General features: G+C 41.4%; 1 long non-coding RNA gene across 1 annotated transcript; it reads right to left on the reverse strand.

The window, feature by feature from the left end:
* Positions 1 to 5,132: 5,132 nt before the first annotated feature.
* LOC134297872 (uncharacterized) lies at positions 5,133 to 7,994 on the reverse strand. Its single transcript, XR_010004772.1, has 2 exons — positions 7,286 to 7,994; positions 5,133 to 5,650 (listed from the first exon to the last, which is right to left on the reverse strand). It is a non-coding gene; the product is annotated as an uncharacterized LOC134297872 (long non-coding RNA).
* Between the last annotated feature and the right edge of the window lie 10,774 nt (positions 7,995 to 18,768).

The following is an 18,768-nucleotide window of genomic DNA, read 5'->3' on the forward strand; positions in this document are numbered from 1 at the left end:
CCAACCAACCAAATCACCAGAAAAACCAACACTCATTATTTGGAATTTCCCAGAAGACATCACAGCCCTGTTTCAACACTGCCTCGCCATGAGCTACTCCCAGTGGGACAATGAATAATTTGAATAGAAAGACTGAGTAGCCACGCGGAGATCTCTTAACTGTGTCATAGAAAGTTTTACATGGAACTCTTTGAGAAAAAAGCCCTGGAAACAGCACCAAAAAGCCCCTTGTATGGTTCCAATATGTGGATGACATCTTCACCATTTGGAGCCATGGAGAAGAAAAACTGGATCTGCGAACCCCACTCGCTCCAATGTGAACTGAACCACCTAAACTGTGCTCTAGAGGCTAATGGGTATTTAGACATTAGAAGAGCTGCAAGAACATGAAAAGCCATGAGAACAAAGATAAAGATCCACCTAAAAGAAAAGCATTCTTACCATACATCAAGGGAACCACAGATCACATAGGGAAGCTGATGAAGGAACACAATCTCCAAACAATCTACAGATCCATGAAGAAAATTTAACAAATGCTACGTTCAACAAAGGATAAGAGGGATCCTGTAACCACTACAGGAGTCATTGTGTTGTCGAAGGCTTTCATGGCCGGGATCACAGGGTTGTTGTATGTTTTCCAGGCTATATGACCATGTTCCAGAAGTATTCTCTCCTGACATTTCGCCCACATCTATAGCAGGCTGTGAGGATGCCTGCCATAGATGTGGGTGAAATGTCAGGAGAGAATACTTCTGGAACATGGCCATATAGCCTGGAAAACATACAACAACACTACAAGAGTCTACCGTATACTATGCTGCTGTGGACACAGGAACATCAAACGAAGCTCTCAGACACAAATCAAAGAACACGAAAGGCATTACAGACTAATTCAACAACCAGAGAAGTCAGCTATAGCGGAGTGCTTGAGGAACCAACCTGGACACAGAATATTATTTCAGAACACACAAATTTTAGACCACTCCGACAGCAATTATGTCAGACTACACAGAGAAGCCATTGAACTCCACAAGCACCAGAACAAAATCTGGTTACCAGTATTTAAAAAAACCACCAGAATCAAGACAGTAAATAAAGAACACCACTCAGAAACAGGAGAACTCTAGACAGCAAACCATCAAGTGCCAGTTAATACCTCCCAAACAGAGGATCCCTCCAGGAAACAAAGCCCAGGCTACCCTATGCAGATACTCTCACTGATTGACTTTACAGGTTCATGGCTACACAATGCTATTCAAGATTGCTAATTTGTAACATTCACACTTGTTTAACAGACAAGGGTTTTTTCTCCCACCCTGAACATTCCACAGATATATACACTCCACTTGCATCATTGCCAACAGAATCTCTGAAGAAGCCTGCCACAGATGTGGGTGAAATGTCAGGAAAGAATATTACTGGAATATGGCCATGCAGCCCGAAAAACTCACAGCAACCCCGTGATTCTGACCATGAAAGCCTTCTACAGCACATTAAACTTCTAGTGCCTTCTTGGATGCCAGCTGATCTGTCTGTGTACGAAAAAGCGGCCGTCCCCCTGCTGCAAGGAGTAGGCAACATGACTACCCGATCCTTGTGCAAGCAACATGTTTTGTCACAGGAACCATGGTTGCTGGATATTGCATGGATGTTACAGGGGCAGGGGAACTATTTGCTGTAGTGTTGCCCACAGTAATACTCGCCTTCATCCTCACCATTGATAGTGAAGGTGAAGTCAGTGCCACTTCCTTGGCCACTAAAGTGATCTGGGGTCCCCTCAAAACAGCTGGTAGCTCCATCAATCAGTAGCTTAGGTTTTTGTCCTGGTATCAGCTGGTAGAAGTTCATGTCAGAACACAATGAAGCTTTGCACTGAATGCCCCCAGATTTTTCTGTAAAGAGGCCGGGGTCTGAGTGACAACAATTTCCCCACTTGACTCCAGAAGGAGAGAAATTAAACATATGAATCAAATGTTGATTTTTGCCTAGGAGCCGAGACATAAAGATCATCTCAATAAACTAGTGGTTCTCAATTTGTGGGACCCCAGGTGTTTTGGCCTAAAACTCTGAGAAATCCTATTCAGTTTACTAGCTGTTTGGATTTCTGGGAGTTGAAGACCAAAATATCTGGGAACCCACAGGCTGAGAACCACGGCAACAAATCTACCTTTAAAGATATTCAAGATGAAACATATCACAGATTATTCCAGTGCTATCAATTCAACAATTTCTTCTTTTTCTCAGAAAATGTTAAAAGGGTGCCTATGTTTACTGTGATGAGGATCCAAGAGCAGATTTATGAAATGTTAAGTATGGAAATCTATAAAAATCTTCAGGGGATTGAAACAAAATCATTGCCTCTCTGTGTAGATCAGTGGTTCTCAACCTTGCTCATGCCGAAACCCCTTAATACGGTTCCTCATGTTGCTACTTCATAAATGTAATTTTGCTACTGTTATGAATCGTAATGTAAATATCTGATATGCAGGATGTATTTTCATTCACTGGACCAAATTTGGCACAAATACCCGATACGCCCAAATTTGAATACTGGTGGGGTTGCGGGGTGTCGATTTGTACATCAGACTGCCCAGTTGACCCAAACCCATTTCAGTCCTGCCAGACATTGTCACTTGTCACCATGGCAGCTGGCTATAAAGTTCTGGAGATGGCATGGCCATCACTGGATGCCTTTGCATAATTCAACAAAAAGACCAAAAAATCATCACCAGAGGCATCTGCCGATGACCACGAATGTCCTGGTCACTTGTGATGCTGACAAAGGGATATATGGCAGTGTGGACTCAGATAACCCAGTTCAAAGCAGATATTGTGGGATTTTCTGCCTTGATATTCTGGGTTATATGACTGTGTGGAAGGGCCCTGAGACTACAATTCTGGAGGCCAAGCTTTGAATTTCTGCTTTGCCATGAAAACCAACTGGGTTTCCTTGTGAAAGTCACACCTTTTCACTTTCAAAGAAAAACAAAAAGAAACCTACTAGACAAATCTTGCCAACAAAATCCTGTGTTAGGATTGGGATATGTCAAAAATAACTTACAGGCACACAACAACAAATCCATAGCCACCTCTATTTGTTACCATCACAGTGAACTGGATTTGTATTACTGGCTCTACATCAAATAAATACTAACATCAAACAGGTAAAAATGTTAAGTGACAATAAATTGGCATATCTCCTATTTCTTAAATATTGTATTCTGCCCTTTCCTCTAAGGCAGTGGTTCTCAAACTATGCTCCTTGAGGTGTTTTGGACTTCAGCTCCCAGAAATCCCAGCCAACTTACCAGCTGTAAAGAACTGTGGGATCTGAAGTCCAAAACACTTGGAGGACCGAAGGTTGGGAAACAGTGCTTTAAGCCGCCCCGAGTCCCCATTGGGGAGATGGTGGCGGGGTATAAATAAAGTTTTATTATTATTATTATTATTATTATTATTATTATTATTATTATTATTTAAGGGGAAGTTGGCTATAACAACTGTGCAGTAAGAGCCCTTGCAAACTGCACAGTTATAATACTGTGATGCCGGTTGCCTTGGCTGCATCCTAAGCAATCCTGGGTTTGTAGTTTGGTCAGAGTCATTAATGCTCTCTAGATAAAAAATATACAGGAAACCCCCGAGTTACAAACATCTGACTTACAAACAACTTAAGAATGGGAGTGAGACAACTCGAAGTGAGAGAAATCTAGCCTTAGGAAAGGAAATACATTCCTGAAAGACTTATCATGGGGAAAAAGGTGTATCCACTGAAGCTTTTTCAACAATCCTTGCTTCCACAACAAGCCAATTTTTCAAAATCCAAGTCTCACAGGGACAGAAAGTGAGGTCAAATTGTCTGAACAGGGAGGGGTACAGAAGGCAAAGCAAACACCATAGGGTTGTTAAGCCTTCCCTATGCTTTCCACAACGAAAAAGTAATAATTTTGGCTGGATTTACACTTAAAATGTACTTGTTCTGTCTTACATACAAATTCATCTTAAGAACAAACTTTCAGAACCTATCTTGTTCTAAACCTGGGACCTACCTGTATATGCCATGCCCTAAATTGCCCACCTCAGGGTCTTCTTGGATTAAATTATGGCAGTTAAAGCAGAATCAAAGCTTTATAAATGTGTAGTGTGTACAAGGATCCAAATCCAAGAAAGCAAAAATGTTACTATTACTCAGGCGAAGCACAGACATTTAAATCCAGTAGATATCTGAGCTTTGGAGGTCTGGATTCCCATCTCTGCTTGGCCATGGTAACCCACTGGATGACCTTGGGCAAGTCATACTCTCTCAGCTTCAGAGGAAGACAACTGAACATTTTTTGAACCAATATGGTCAAGAAAACATTATGATAGGTTAACTTTAGGATTGCCATAAAACAGAAATGACTTGAAGCAGGCAAACGGCAACCACCAGAGAGGAAACAGATGTCCATATTGTCGCCAAGTTAAGCACTAAAAATAGCTTTTATACCTATAATAGTTGTGCAGAAGAGGGAATCTCAGCAGATGTTACTTGTTAAGCAAACAGGTAACATGTGATACATGCTGAAATTCCTTCAACACAACCATGGATGTATAGGTAAAGGTAAAGGTTTCCCGTGACGTTACGTTCAGTCGTGACCGACTCTGGGGGTTGGTGCTCATCTCCATTTCTAAGCCGAAGAGCCAGTGTTGTCGATAGACACCTCCAAGGTCATGCGGCCAGCATGACTGCATGGAGCGCCGTTACCTTCCCACCGGAGAGGTACCTATTGATCTACTACATTGGCATGTTTTTGAACTGGTAGGTTGGCAGGAGCTGGGGCTAACAGCGGGCATTCACTCTGCTCCCGGGATTTGAACCTAGGACCTTTTGGTCCGCAAGTTCAACAGCTCAGCGCTTTAACACACTGTGCCACCAGGGGCCCCCATGTATAGAAGAGGGAATTTTGTCATGTGTTGCTTGTCATACAACCAGGTAACAAGTAACATTTGCTGAAATGTTCCCGGCTATGCAGTTACCCTGTTTCCCCCAAAATAAGACATCCCTAGAAAATAAGACCTAGTAGAGGTTTTGCTGAATTGCTAAATATAAGGCCTCCCACGAAAGTAAGTGTCAGAGACAGAACGCCAGCAAGTAAAACAAAACTCAGTTTATTGAGGTTACAGAACTAAAAACGCCCGTAGGAAACAAAGAACAGGGCAAACACTTGACTTCAGTGGGATAAATAACAAAAAACAGATCAGTTTGAGCTTAAATGGTTCAAAGGGATAAACTGGGTTAAACAGCAGTGTAATCCGGATTAAATCAAAGTGCTTACTTCAGCTTGGCAAACAATGCAAACAAAAGAGGATCAACAGGAGTCAGAATGTAAACAAAAGACTGGTAGCAGATTCCTCTCTGCTACTCAGAAACAGCAGGGGAGTAAAGCAGCGAACGAAAGCATGGTCGTAGTCAGGATTCAGGTCTAGGGTAACGGCAGTCAGCAGGGTCCCAATCCGGTCCAGAAGATCAATAGCCAAGCGTGGTCGTCAAGGAATCCAAAGGTCTCACCGATAGCCAGCAGCAGGGTTAATCCGGAATCGTAGTCAGTCAGTCCAGCGTCAATCCAGTGTAAGTAGGTATTGCCCGTCAAAAAGACGACGGAGGTTCAAGCTATCAAGATTAAACACAAGTTGCACAGAGAAAAACCCCACACAGTTCCTCCCGCCGTCGATGCCCAATGTCCTTGGTAAACTTACGTATCCAGTAGCGAATCACACCCGTCTTCAGGAAGTTCCCAAACAAAAGCCCAAGCGTCCGTCCAGATTACCTTGCCCAACGCAATTAGACATTGGTCCCAAACCCCATTTTATCCCAGTTCAAGCTCATCATCGCTGTCAGCTGCCATCCCAATTCCAGACGCCCCAACATCATCATCCTCATCAGAGCTTAAGCACCTACGACTACGCCCCACAGCATCCCCAGCTGTGGATCCCGCTCCATCCCTCCAACCAGTCCATGGGTCTGATCCTGCAACCCGCCAATCACCTCCCACGCTTTCATTGCCTGTTTCCCCAACACCCAAATCCTCCCTCACACGAGTCCATTCCATGTCATCCTCCTCCGAGCTGACCATCTCTTCCTCCAAACCCTGAGAAAAACCCTCAAATGAGTCCTCATCTGTCGGCTCTGCAAACAAATCCCGGAGACGTTTTCTTTCACGCTCCTCGAGAGTGTCTGACTCTCGAGGAGTCTTACGACCCCTTCTTCCATTACCAGAGCCCGAAGGCTCAACCATAACAGTAAGACCTAGCAAAGTTTTTGTTTGGAAGCATGCCCTACGAACAGAACACCAGAGCATGCAGGATTGGTAAATGTACGTACCATAGAGTGTTGTACATGGAAATATTGGTAGTAACAAGAAATTCTTGATAGGATTCACATTTTATCTGGTTATGCTGGTTTGTGATAACAACTACTGTACAGTATATAATAAATGTTCAATTTTTTGTTTAACAATAAATGTGAATTCTTCTTCATGGAAAAAGAAGACATCCCCTGAAAATAAGACCTAGAAAATCTTTGGGAGCAAAAATTAATATAAGACACTGCCTTATTTTTGGGGAAACACGGTACTTAAGATAGATATAGCAACTGTCTTCGGTTTTCACTCTGGTAACCCTATCCATGACCTCATAAGACATTTTGCTGCCTGAGGTAGAATAACAAATGACACCCAAAACACTCCTGTCAAGTCGCATAATACCCAATGCCAGCTAAGGTAGTCTGTCATCTGAGACACAAAATTGCACAGATGTTTCTCCTCCATTCCTTGGCAGTAAAAGAAGAAGAAGAATTAACCATTTACTTCCATTTACCATATACAGTAGAGTCTCACTTATCCAAGCTAAACGGGCCGGCAGAAGCTTGGATAAGCGAATAACTTGGATAATAAGGAGGGATTAAGGAAAAGCCTATTAAACATCAAATTAGGTTATGATTTTACAAATTAAGCACCAAAACTTCATGTTATACAACAAATTTGACAGAAAAAGTAGTTCAATACCCAGTAATGTTATGTTGTAATTACTGTATTTACAAATTTAGCACCAAAATATCACGATATATTGAAAACATTGACTACAAAAATGGCTTGGATTATCCAGAGGCTTGGATAAGCGAGGCTTGGATTAGTGAGACTCTACTGTACCTCACAACCTCCTAGGATGCCTATTCTGACTCAATAACCTGGCTGCAAGTGCGGGGCTGTGGGAGTGCCTGTAGTAATCCCATTTGACCAGTACTTACACCAGAAATTTTGTCAGATAGTGTCAACTCAGCTGCAGAGATGCAAAACAAGGTTCCAGATCCTTTATTCTGGGCAAATCTTGTAAAACATCACACTACAGCAGGTGAAAAAATGATAGTTTCCCAGAGACTGAGCAGCCATGTTCTCTCTTCAGACAAAGTACAGGCCCTGAGAGAGAAGGGAGGAGCTATTGTATCATAACTAGGGGTACAGAAAGCCAAGAGGGCCAAATTACAAAGCAACATAGTCTGGCAGATGCATATAAAGTAGAGTCTCACTTATCCAACATAAACGGGCCGGCAGAATGTTGGATAAGCGAATATGTTGGATAATAAGGAGGGATTAAGGAAAAGCCTATTAAACATCAAATTAGGTTAGGATTTTACAAATTAAGCACCAAAACTGAAGGGGCAAAGATGTAAAAGATGTAAAAAATACTCCTCTTAATCCAAAGTCAAAAGCAGGAGGCCCCTTTTCTGTGAAGAGGGTGAGGAAAAACACCACAAAAAAGTTAGATCTTCAAACTGCAAAAGAACTATTTATTGCGTGACCATAGCAATGTGACAAATACATGCATACATGCTGTAACAACATGTGATTCTTTAGACAATGGTGCTTTCATGTTACTGACCCTGACTTGTTGCAAGTATATGCTCGAAATCATATGGGAACTGCTTCTGACTTGATGTATTGTTATTATTTGAAAGTAACTTCTTTTCTCTGGAACAACTCTTTTCCTAAACATCAGCATTTTTTCTCAAGCGCAGGCCTTCCTCAAACACAGACCTATTGCAACTTAGGTCAATCAAAACATATGAGACTTATAGTCATTACAAGTATCTTTGAAAATTCTTTTTAAACCCACGTCCCTCTCATTCCCTACTCTTTTTTTTTCTGAAGCTGCAAGTCTTCGAAAATCAAGATTGTGCACACACAGAGCAAAGAAGCAATCAGACTATCACCATACAGTGACCCCCTGTTAGCATCATGTTATACAACAAATTTGACAGAAAAAGTAGTTCAATACACAGTAATGCTATGTAGTAATTACTGTATTTATGAATTTAGCACCAAAATATCACGATATATTGAAAACATTGACTACAAAAATGTGTTGGATAATCCAGAACGTTGGATAAGTGAGTGGGGCATAACACTCCCCACCTAAAGCAAACATTAAAATATTGTCCTTGAGATGTCTATAAGGTTCTTTTCTATAGCCTGTAGCTGAGCCTTTTCCTTCTCCCTTTTTTTCTGCTTGTGCTGGGCTCGTTTGGCAGCCTTGATGCTATTGAAGGGCTATGGTTCAGTGCTATTGATATAGTCCAGGAGCTCATCCACATCCTGATGGTCTGCAGCTGGTTCTTCTGAGCTGCCGCTGTGCCCTAGCTCCCTGTTGGTGTTGGGCAGCTGATGGGAGGCAGTTGGACAACTCAAGGAACCACTGCAATGGCTGTTGCATGGGTGCTCGCAGCCTACAGGAGGTGGTATCTTCAGCAGTGGCACATTGGCAGTGGGTAGGTGTGGGCTCTTACAAGATCCAGCTGAGCAAGCTCCGGAAAGCGGCCTGGAGGAGAGCGGCTCCCGAGGAGAAGCAGGCAGGATCGGCCAGGTTTGCAATTGGCCAGGGTTTGCAAGCAACTGGGATCGGCTGGCAGGAAGGGAAGGGAAGCCTCAATGTTTTGATTCTCTCTTCAGGTCCCTTTGCAAAAGAAGCGAGGGCTGAGTTTTTCCTTGCTTCCTTTTGCATTCATTGTTCAGCCTGGCTGAGTTTCAGTGTTGCAATAGCGCAGGTCACAGAGGCGGGAAAGTGTTGAGGGTATGAACTTTCCAAAGTCATTCCTTGCTGTGATAAGTACCTAAATCTGAATGGGGACTGTAAAGAAGTGTGTTTTTATTTTGATTTATAGATGTCATGTTTAATTTCATTTTAAAAGTCATGTTTAACTATGTTTAAAAGGGTAAGTATTACTTACCAGTGGTAGCCAGCTCAGCATTCTGAGGCAGGTTGCCAAAGTAACGAGGGCGGAGCCAACCGCCGTTTGGAGGAAAAGGAGGGAATGTTTTAAAAAACAGGTTAGTCTGTGATTTGAGTCACAGGGAAGACAGTGGTTCCAGGTTAGGGAAACCAGGGAAGCTCAGATCTCTAGTTGTGTCATATTAAGCAAGTTAAGTGACTTGTTTGGGTTTATTTGTAGAGTCTGAGTGGTAAGGGGAAGCAATCCCAGTTAGATCCAAAGTGATCAGTTGATAGATTTGGTTGTAAGAGAAGAAAAAGGTTTAGACTGCTCAAGGAAAGGAGAAAGTATTTTGAAAGTGGATTCATCATAGGTTATATTTGCAACTGTTGAAGAAAGTGTAACTCTGAGAAGCACCATTGTAACCACTAAGCTCTGTGCCTGAATAAACTTTTTAGTGTTCTCCAAAATCCAAGCCTCTGTCACATATATTCTAAACTAAGTTACGCTACCATCTAAAGTGAATAAGAAGAAGAAAGGAAAAAAGATTCCCCTCTGCCTGAGATCTCCACAGGGACTATGTTGAAAAGTACTATTTCAGTGTGGCTTTCAACTGCATATGGTAAGTGTTTTATCCTATACTTGGTTCTTTTTAAATTCCAAAACGTAATGTACTTTCTGGATAGCCCTCATATAAGTTACGCAGATGACACCAAACTGCTAGCAAAAAATAGTAAAGACTTAGAACAATTACTGAAGAAAATTAAGAAAAGCAGTGCAAAAGCAAGTTCCAGATAAACATTACGGAAACAGAAATACTAATCACATATGATTCATATAACTTTAATGTAGATTATTAAGACATTGAAATGCTTCAAGATTTTCCCTACCTTGGCTAAGTCTTTAACCAGAATGGAGACAGCAATCAAGAAATCAGAAGAATAGAGCCTCATCTACACTGCCATATAATACAGTTTGAAACTGCATTATATGGCAATGTAGATGAGGCTGTGGACTTGGATAGGGGGGGACTATGAGGTAACTCAATAAGATCCAGACGTGTAAAGATACGTCATTGAATACTAAAGTTAGGATGGGCCATGAAATCATGTTTTCAATTTGTATGCGCGATTGTGAAAGCTGGAAAGTGAAGAAAGCTGATAGGTAAATCAACCCATTTGAAATATGGTGCTGGAGAAAAGTTCTACAGATACTATGGATTGCTATAAAGACCAATAAATTGTTATAAAGCAAATCAAATCTGAATGCTCCCTAAAGCAAGATGACTAAACTAGGACTGCCATTACTTGGGCCATATAATGAGAAGACATGAGTCACTCAAAAAGACAATAATTTTTGATTAGGTAGAAGACATTAGAAAAAGAGGAAGACCACAGTCCAGATGGATAATTCAATCAGTCTCTTTCTGGGGTAAAAACAGGGTGTAAATCCAATCTATCTATACATATTTTAAAAAGTGGAAATATGTATGTGTGTATGTGGCTGGGGTGTCCACTTACACAGACAAGCTCCCACTCCCACAAACAGCTATAGCTCCCACTACTCAGGAGACACCAATGGCCCTCCCTCCAATGACAGTGCAGGTTATAGTGAGTGCTATGAACATGTCCAAGAGCCTATCCAATGTCCTCCACAAACACCATACTGCCCACCACCCAAGTGAAGGCTTTCATACGGGGACAATTTCATCCTCAATTTTATGTGTTTCCTCTACCACAGACATCCCAGTGTTTCTTACTCTCGCCATTGGCATGGAATTTGCATGAACCCCGCTCACTGCTTCTCCTTAACCCTTTCCTATTCTATTCTATGGCACACAGCAAACAGAGGAATTGATTCGCAACTGAACATACTAGAGAGGTTTGGGGAGAATTCACCATGATTTATAGGAGTTGTAAGTATTGAGATGCATAGTTTACCTGCAATCTAAGAGCACTCTGAACTCCACCAATGATGGACATGGAACTAACCTGGCACACAGAACCCTCATGACCAAGAAAAAGTATTGGCGGTCTTTGGAGGGATTGATAGGAGTTGTAGTTCATCTACATCAAGAGCGCACTATGAACCCAAACAATGATGGATCTGGAACAAACTTGGCATGCATACTCCATATGCCCAGATTTGAATGCTGGCGGGTTTTGAAGGGAATTGATCTGGACACTTTGAAGTTGTAGGGGGAAAAATTTCCCATCCTCCACATTATGTAGCTTAAGGATCTTCAGTCACTAGAGGGCAGAGCTCCCTATCTATGAGAAAGCTAGCATTCCTTCAATTGCTTGTATTAAAGGATGGGATTTATCTGAGACCAAAAAGAAGCTGGCAGAGAGAGAAAGGCTGTATCAGAAGAAACTGAGACTTCAGAGCAGCATCTTGCAAGTCAGGAGACAAAGGGAATGGTGACATCCAGAATAGGTGAGGCTCCAAAATCACAAAAATGAATGGCAGGAAAGCAAATAGCATGTGATCCATTCAGCCACAGCAGCTGACTGAGGCTCCCCAGCTAAAACTTGTAAGACAGGAACCAGAGTATGAAGGCAGAGAACCTTTCGAGTATTTATGACCAGGGGTGGCTGAAGCTATAAGCCAGGTAAGCAACTGTGACTGGTGCAAAATCCGCTAGGGGCGCCATTGAGGCACCGGAGCCTGGAGTGCCCAGGGAGGGTTGCAAGGGTGCCTCCCCACATCCTGGTTCAGTGCTAAGGCCTGGCCCTTGGAGCTCGGCTCAGAGTGCTCAGATTCAGCTTGGAAGGGAAGGGGAGGAACTGCCTGAATGACAGGCAGCCCCTGGCTGTCCGTCATTCAGGCAGCTCCACCCCTTCCCTTCTCTTCCCAGCTGAGTGCTCTGAGTCAAGCGGCGACAGCTAGGCCTCAGTGCTGACCTGGGATGCGGGGTGGGGGTGGGGGGGGGGGTGCGCAGCTGGCCCAGGCAGGGACAGCCATCCCAGTTCAGCATCGAGGCCTGACACTTACTGCTGGGCTCAGAGCGCTCCATTGAGAAGGGAAGGGAAGGAAGGGGGGAGAGCCGCCTGAATGTCAGATAGCCAATGGCTGCCAGTAATTCAGGCAGCTCCACCTCCCCCCCTTTCCCTTCCCTTCCCTTCCCTTGTCAGCAGAGCGCTCTGAGCTCAGCGGCAATGGCCAGGCCTCAGCATTGAACCAGAATCGCTGTCCCTACCTGGGACAGCTGCCAATCCCCTTGTATCCCAGTTCAGCGCCAAGGCCTGGCCGTCACTGCTGAGCTCAGAGCACTCAGCCGGGAAGGGAAGGCGGTTGAGGTGACTCAGCCCCCTTCCCTTCCCCGAGGAGTGGCAGGAGGGGCCGGTGACATAACGTCAGCTGCACTCTCATTGGGCTTTCCTTTGGGCTACCCATGTGTCAATCACGTCAGAAGTACACCAGCTATGGTTGAGAGGGCTTCTTCAAACACATTGCTGCTGTTACTAAGCACTGCTTTGGAAATTCTACATCCATCCTTTGCTGGAGGTGCATTCATAATTTGAGTGGAAAATATAGTTTGAGTGGAGAAGGAGGTACAAGGTAGTTTCAAAGAAATAAAAGCTTTAACTGGGGGAACATTTTGGACCTCTAAAACAGGCTACACTACCATTATGCTTACTGATTAAAGTATTTAATTTGATTTCCCAAAAGAGTAGGCCTCAAAGTGGGTTAAATAAAGCAAATGCAGCTAAAATGTAAAACAAATGCAACAAACATAAAAGACTGAAAGCATAATGATGTAAATAAACTTCTGGTTTGTGAGGTAACTCTTTTATCTATTCTATTCACATCTACCATCTACCTTTCATTTTTCACTGATTAGTTTGGGCGGGGGGGGGGGGGGCAAAATACTGTTTGCTTACACTTGAAAATTACCTAGGGCCAGCCCTGTTGGAGCAGATGCCTCTCAGAGGACCTTGGTGTTCGGGGCACATTGTAGGGATTTAAAGGGCAAAACCAACACTTTGTACTTTGCCCGGAAACTAATTGGCAGCCAGTGGAGTAACTTTAGGATAGGTGTAATATGCTTACTCCTAGAGGTTTCTGTAGCCAATCTGCCTGCCATATTTTGAACCAGCTGGAGTTTCCGAACTTGGTACAAGGGTAGCCCAATGTAAAGCGTATTACAGAAGTCCAACTTGAGGTTACCCATGCATGCACTACCACCTTCAGATCCTCCGCTAGAGGCAAATTTCTTGCAATTTTAATAGTGGAACCAATATAGTATTAGTGTAATTGTGATGTCTCATGGGTCTCAGAGTTCTGATCCTAGCGCCATCATGGATAATGATGACAAAACATGGGTTTTCTGCCGTCTCAGCAGGAGACGGATTTCTTCCAGATGCCTGTTGTTGACGAATCTACCCAGGACTTAATTAAAAGGGACCTTGAATCGGTTTCTCCCAGTGCTTCTCCCCCCTTTTCGAGAAAAGATTCCTATGCTGCGAGTCGGGGCCAGAACGAAATAACAAGGAGAAGTCTCCAATTAGCAGCCAAACAAGACGCTAATTAGCCAAGTTTCTCTTGGGAATTTGCAGGGAGGATTGCAGCTGCAGGAAGATGTGTTTCGCTTCTCTTTCCCTTGGGAAAGGAAGCTTTGGACACCTGCTATGCAGGATGATTGAAGCTCTTAAAAGTTACCCACACAGGGAAATCCATGCGGAGTCAACTCATCAACTTCAGGAGTAACTTCGGCTCCTTTTCTAGTGTAGACTGCGTTAAGTCTACAACCCCAGTTTCCTTGCCTTCGCCGTGCCTCGCTTTGCCTTGTCAAGTTTTCAAGAACTTGTTTCCAGCCTTGGATTTTTGTCTCAAGTATCTAGTCTTGTTTCCAGTTCTTGCCTTGGACTTACTTTGAACCTCAGAAAACATTGTTGGACATTTCCCCACTCTACGGCTTGAAAGTAGAGTGTGTTTCGGTTATGGGATTACAACTTTGAACTCTAATATAATATAATGGACAAAATATTTCTGGACTATATTTGACCTTCTTTGAAAGGTCTATTGCTGGACTTCATTTTCTACTTGTTTTTATTCTTCTATAATATTTCCTTAATAGAGATATTAGATTATATTTGGCCTCTGTGTCTGGTTCTTAGTGCTCCGCTGCCTGGGCGTGACAGTAATACAGAAAACAGTTTAATCATGATAAAATGCATAAAATATGTTCAAGGGTTTCTAACTGGTGTTAATGTTGTTGTTTTTTGGGGTTTTTTCTAAAAGGCTTGGTGATGTATTTTCATGAAAAGCAAGATACATTTTCAATCCCTGGAGGAAAATGTGAATCAACATAATGTCAATTAGTATTTTTTCTTTCTTGGGAATAGATTTGATTGCATACCTTCTTATTTCAGTACATTTGTGAGAAAAGCATCATATGACGAAATATGACCATTGGTTTTCAGTAAATTACAATACTTTAAAGGCTGTTCTTGTTGTTTGCCTTCAAATCATTTCTGAGTTATGGCAAACCTATCATTGGTTTTATTTAGCACAATTTGTTAAGTGAGGATTGCCTTTGTTTTCCTCTGTGGTTGAGAATATAATTTGCCCAAGGTCATTCAATGCATTTCCATGGCTGAGCAGGGATCCATGCCCTGGTCTCCAGAGTCATAGTCCAATGCTCCAACCACCACATTTAGATCCATTAAAAAGGTATTAGTGATATAAAATATTGTTCTGTGTGTGCGCGCGCTTTTTAGAAATATTTATCCGTATAGTTAAAATAAATCTGACTATGTGTAGCTGTCTCTTTCAGGTTTTTTTTCCATTTTAGATCTTTGATGAATTGACATCAGGCCCTGTTTATTTTTCTAACATTATTAGTAGAATTGTAAAGATTTAATACAACTTTCATTGTGTTGTCATTAAATTGCAATGCTCAATGCCTTTAGCAATTTGGAGGATGATTATTTGAAAGAGATAATCAATGAAATTTGTGTACTTAATAAAGCTCATTAAATCACATTTGCTGTCCATGGTTTCTTGTTTACCCTTCCTTTTTTATACGCACACTATATTTCAAGGAATCAATTTTTTACTGCTTGATGTCCATCTTGCCTCAGTTCCACAAAAAATTCCTAGCCTCTCAAATACTTTTGAAGGTAGACAAAAACTAGAGTCATCAGATAGTCTCTGCATTAATATCTGGTTGTCTAGAATCTTGACTTCTTTTTTATTTTAAATCTTTTTCAATTGAAATGGAGGATTGGACGTTTTTTCATTCATTTTAGGACATCACATTTATTTGTGCTCATATTTCTTGTCTGTTAAAAACACTGAAAGATAGATGTAACAGTTTAGAAATAATGTCAGCGCAAGCATGAAACATCTCTGGGTGTGCCGTTTTAAGTTCTTGTGGCTACACAAATTCTTGCATAAAAACATACACTTCTGTTCTCTTAGAGTGTATCTATGAATGCAGTTTGACACCACTTTAACTGTCATGGCTTAGCTCTGTGGTATCGCGTGATATGTAGTTTGGTGAGGCACCAGCACTCTTTGGATGGGAAAGCAAAGAACCTTGTAAAACTACAGCTCCCAAGATTTCATAGCATTGAAACATGACAGTTAAAGTGGTGACAAACTGCAGTTTGGATGCATCTATGGTCTTTGCCTTTCCATACCTTTCATGTATGGAATGGGACAAGAAGCCTTGCAAACTCATTCTACAAAAGTGAGTAGTCCACTTTTGTGTGTTGCAAAAAGGGATTGTTTTGCTCTTCCACATAACTATTCTAGATTTTGTGAATTTACTATTCCTGTGAGGAATTAACAACAAACAGAATGCTTTGACCATGTATTTCTCTCTGTCTCTACTGTTTTATTGCCAGGACCCAGTATTCTGCCTCCTGAATATAAAAGGTCTTAAGAGACACACATAGATAATAGAAAAGGCCAGAGTCACTGCATGTGGCCAGCTGTTCTGCTGTTAAACTGAAAGCTTTAATTGGCTGTTACATTCAACTGGTATTGACTACAGCTGTGTGGATAATACCATTATATTACTTAGTCAATAAGTAGAACTACATTTAGTTGTTACTGGGGGGATTCAGAGGTTTATTTTTCTTACAGTGGACATTCCAAAGTCTAGTGTAGGCAATTAAGAGTCATCACCAAGCAGTTCAATTCGATACTCAAGATGTCAATACTGATGAGAACATGGTTGCACTTTTGGGTATGAGAACATAATGAGCCATGGGGCTGTTACAATTATTGGTGTGGTCTCCAGCAGAACATATCATTGTGAACTGCCAGTAAGAGGGGTACACAAAATGTGTCATTTTGAAATAGCTTGGTTTGAGTCTCTTTTCCAAGTATATTAGGCTGCTGAAGAAATCTAGCTGTTCTGTTCTCCTAACACAACCAAAAAATAATTATCTATTTGCTGCAGGCTTCTGTAAATTGAAGTTTGCCTCAAAACATTTCCGTTAATAGATATCAAAATTACAATGTCCTTTCCTCTAGACAATTCCCATAAACATATGGATTGGTGGCTTAACATTTTAAATAGACCAGCATCTATCACGGTTCTTGAGGGTCCTCTTCCAGTTCCCCAGATGTGTGCCATCCTGTGTCTTGCTGTTAGAATCTGGGGAAATCCCTCAGCCTAATATACAAGAGCTTGGTTGTGGACCCTTAAATATTGGCTCATGGTCAGTGTTGTTCAACTGGACTCAGGTCTGATTTACCATCTAGCCCGGGATGATTACCCTAGCAACTGGTTCAAGCTTAACTCTTTAAAAAAGTCTCTTCTATCAGCCTTTAGTCATCCGTCTTATCTCATCTGAGTTATGACATGGCACTTTAATCCATTAGGACATTTCTTTCTGTGAGGTGCATTCTTGTTCATATGTTTCTTGTTCCCAAGCGCCCTGAGTATACATTATGCTGGAACTCTCAATGAAGCAAATTATCTTAAGAACTTGACTGGGCCAAATATTGCTGCCTATTCTCCAAGGTGCAACGTGTTCCCATCCAAAGTGCTTTGAGGCAGATTTGTGGGAGTCCATACAATGCAAGACTTTGTCCATGTAATAACCCAAATGCTGGATGTGTGTATCATATCTTATTGTCATGTAGTTTTTACAAATAGGATCAGCTACATATTATTAACCAATTACTGGTCAACCTACCCAGTAGATCAGCCCAATTCCATGGAAAGTTTTTACTAGATGACAAATTCCCCCATGTGACCTTGGCTATTGCCAAGTTTCTCTCTGAGGTAGTCAGGATAAGGCAACTTCCTATATTAGACCCAGGTTGAAACAACTTGTATACATTTGCTGTGTTTTTACCCTTGTTCATATACATTTAGCATTGTATTGTTCCTGCCTTTAAGTGGTTTTATCAGTTTAGGAATCTGCTGTGCACTTTCTCTGCTGAACAAATTGGATCTTTGGACTGTTGATTGATTGAATTCTCATAATACTAAAATGTCTTCCATTCCTGTATTTCCATAGCTTGTTTAAATTTGAAACAAGATAGATTCAATTCATGCTAGCAGTGTTGTTATATGAAGAAAATTACATTTCCATATCAAGAAGAATATGGATAAGGGTAATTCAGAATATGCTGTTAAAGTATAATACTTAATGATTCTTGTTTTGAAGTACAAGGACCCACTGGTCTCATTTAATATCTGGCTGGATTATTAAGTGCAGCAATCCATTATATATATCTATATCTATATCTATATCTGAATTTTTGTGATTGTGTTTTCTCTGGGTTAAATTCTATTGATAGGTGCAACTAGAACAGACCAGTTGCATCAAAGGGTTGCATACCTATCGGGTTTATGTGCAAATGACTGAAATTACTTGGTTTCACCCAATTTCCATTATCCTGGTCAGGGTCCTGATGGTTTTCTAAAGTAGATTGTATGTTCTGTTTTAAAAGGAAGAACTTCAACTCTTCCACCTTTGCCCTGTGGGCTTCTAGATTTAAAGCATAATATATTTACATAGTAGCTCTCATCAAATGTATTCACCTGTGGCATTTTGGCCTTTGGTCCAGTATAATGTCCATCTCTCACATTATTATTTCTTTGTGGCCTGTTTCCATTCTGTCTACATTTAAAGCAATCCAAACTAATTTCCCCTGATTCTACTTGGATTAGAAACCTCCCAATTATTAGAAGTTGCCCTAAAAGGAAACAATTCAGTTTTTCTTGTCCTCTCCATTGCTTGATTACTTTCTTTGCTGTTCAAACTAGCCAACTTAATACCACATTATGTTTCTTTTCTATAGACATAATTCTTTTATTTTATCCTGGTGTAAAATGATGAGATAGTTCCATGATGTTCTGAAAGTACGGTACGGAAGATTAATGCTTTCCATTCAATAGCTCAAAGCAAAAAATGAAGGAAAGACCCCACTGTCTCATCAAACAGAGACTAAATTCCGTGAATCCAATTAAAAGCATTTAGGATTTACCTCTATAGAACACTAATGTTTGCTGATTGTTGGAAGTTCCAGAATCACTGGATTCTAAAGCGATCACT

The sequence above is a fragment of the Anolis carolinensis genome, chromosome 3 (assembly GCF_035594765.1).
Source record: "Anolis carolinensis isolate JA03-04 chromosome 3, rAnoCar3.1.pri, whole genome shotgun sequence".
In the NCBI taxonomy this organism is placed as follows: domain Eukaryota; kingdom Metazoa; phylum Chordata; class Lepidosauria; order Squamata; family Dactyloidae; genus Anolis; species Anolis carolinensis.